Below are 2,351 nucleotides of genomic sequence, written 5' to 3' on the forward strand. Positions count from 1 at the left end.
AAGAAGGGCCACCCCCTGAAAATCTGAATGAAGAAGGAGGTGTTGTGGACCCAAGCTGCCCTCATGTCGATGAGGAGTTGCCTTGAAGATCCCAAGTACAACTTGCAAATTGACATCAGGAACCAGGACTGGTGAGTTTTCTTTCCCATGGAAAAGGGCCAGAGTATGTGCCCAGGTGCCCCTGGCCCTCAGCTGGCCCCTGACTTCACAAAATCCAAATATCAAAGAACGTATCCCAGACCAAAGCTGTCCCCGCCTCAAACTTGTGCTGCCCTGAGAGTCCCAAGGGAGCCCTACAAACTGACATCAGGAACCTGGACTGGCGAGTTTTCTTTCCCAGGTAAAAGGACCGCTGTCTGTGCTCATGGCCCTGTGCCCACCACTGGGCCTCCTGAAATTCCGAATGGGATGCCAGATGCCTCCCACACCAAAGCTGCCCCCGGCTCTTGGCCTGGCTGCCCTTGCCGTGGTCCTGGGTGGCCCCGGGGTCTCAGTATGGAATATCCTGCGGCTCTGGGATGACATCAGCTCCCTTTGTCTCCTTTTCCATGGCAGATCGCTTCCAGGAGTCCCCGAGTCCTCCCAGCTGCCCCAGTTCCCTCCCAGTGTGCTACCCAATGTTCCCGCTTCCCTCCTGATTTTCCCAGTGTCCCTCCCAGTGTTCCCAGTGCAGGTACTGGACACAGTAGAAGTGGTTCTGTAACTGCTTTGAGCCTTTATTGCCACTATGGGAAGGCTCTGAGGGTTCTCGGGGAGGGCGGGAAGGGATGTGGGGGTCCCAGGGGTGCCACTCTGGGGGTTGGAGGTCCCAGATGGATTCCGGAAGGGGGGCATGGAGTGCTTGAGGGGGTCTCTCAATTGTCACACCGGGAGGGGCCCCAGCGGGTCTGGGGAGGCGGCCCAGGGTGTCCTGGGGGCCACTGGGGATTCTCAGGGATCCCTGGGGACTATTCAGGGGGTCCAAGAGAGTTCAAGGTGGATCCCTGGGGACTATTCAGGGGGTCCCAGAGAGTTCAAGGTGGATCCCTGGGGGATCGTTTTGGGGGGTCGCAGGGGTCAGGGGGATTTCCCAATGAAGATCTGGGGGGGAAGGGGGAGTCCTTCAGGGCCTGGCAGAAGGAGGACAACTAAGCATCACCAAACATGTTACGTCAATCTCCTGATACAATCTAGAGCCCAACTACACCCTGCATTACAAATTTCAAGTCCCCAGGACTTGTGCTATTACAGGCTATGCAGCAGGGCAGAGCAGTTGTGGGACAAATACGTGCAGACACCCGTGACACAGGACAGGGAGAGAGAGCTTTTGAGGAGAAGAAAGGACCGAGAGACCCAAAGAACACAGAGTGCACCAGAGACAAGTGACAGGACACACACCAGAACTGCTCTGCCCTGAGCACCTCAGCACTGTGATCAAAACAGACACTTTCCCTTTAGCTGGTCTAAGGAGACACTTCTTGCACATCCCCACCCCCAAAGCTGATCCTAAAGGCCCTCCCAGCACCCCGCTTTCACCCCCAATGTGGGCCTTAGCCCTCCACTTATCTCTCTGGCATCTGGGGATGAGAATCCATGTCGCGTGCCAATGGAGGCTGCCTCGCCTGCGGGGAATGTCCTATGGTCACCGGGCTGTGGTCCCGTGCTCAGCTACAATCGAGAACACCAAACATCACTGCATGATCTTAGCTGCACAATGGACAAAACCCAGCAATCCTGCTACTCACCATTCTCCAGAGAATGCTCGGGTCACACACTTTGGCCAGGCTCGGAGGCTGCCACCGTCATCGCAGGGTCTGCCTGGGTTAAGAAGAGACAAAGTGACTCGGCATTGCTGAAACACGAGTGGACCTTGGCTCCCCCTCCCTACCTCGGCGACTCACTGCAACTTCTCAGCCATTGCCAAAGGCAACGCTGATGCAATCTTGAAATACAAAATTTCAAGGCTTCATCACAGAGTCCTGCAATACTTCCCAAGAGCTCACAAGCACAGAAAATCCAGGCCATCAGCTGTTGGTGACAAGGGCTTGGCATACGCTGAGTGGATTCCCTAAAGCACACAAACAACAATGGATGCTTACAATTGCACCAAAACCTGAAACCTGAGCAAGAACAACTGCTTTTGTCCACTGCTCACCTGGCACACTTGGCCTTGACTGCTGCTAACTGCCTGGAGCTCCTAAAAATAAAGGCAAAGAACACAGCTGTAACACGGTCACCCTTTAAGCTGCCCCTGCAAATGCAAACAATGACTGACCTGATCATGGGAAAACCCTCACCCAGGACTGGGGCTCTCTGCCACTGATTGGAGTTGTCAGCACCTGAAAGGAAGTTAGGACTAGTGTCAAAAGGCT

At 54.9% G+C, this 2,351-nt stretch overlaps 1 long non-coding RNA gene across 1 annotated transcript; it reads right to left on the minus strand.

The window, feature by feature from the left end:
* Nucleotides 1-1,967: 1,967 nt before the first annotated feature.
* LOC144248676 (uncharacterized) lies at nucleotides 1,968-2,351 on the minus strand. The gene is made up of 3 exons (XR_013341994.1): nucleotides 2,255-2,351; nucleotides 2,135-2,176; nucleotides 1,968-2,047 (listed from the first exon to the last, which is right to left on the minus strand). It is a non-coding gene; the product is annotated as an uncharacterized LOC144248676 (long non-coding RNA).

The sequence above is a fragment of the Lonchura striata genome, unplaced genomic scaffold (assembly GCF_046129695.1).
Source record: "Lonchura striata isolate bLonStr1 unplaced genomic scaffold, bLonStr1.mat Scaffold_241, whole genome shotgun sequence".
In the NCBI taxonomy this organism is placed as follows: domain Eukaryota; kingdom Metazoa; phylum Chordata; class Aves; order Passeriformes; family Estrildidae; genus Lonchura; species Lonchura striata.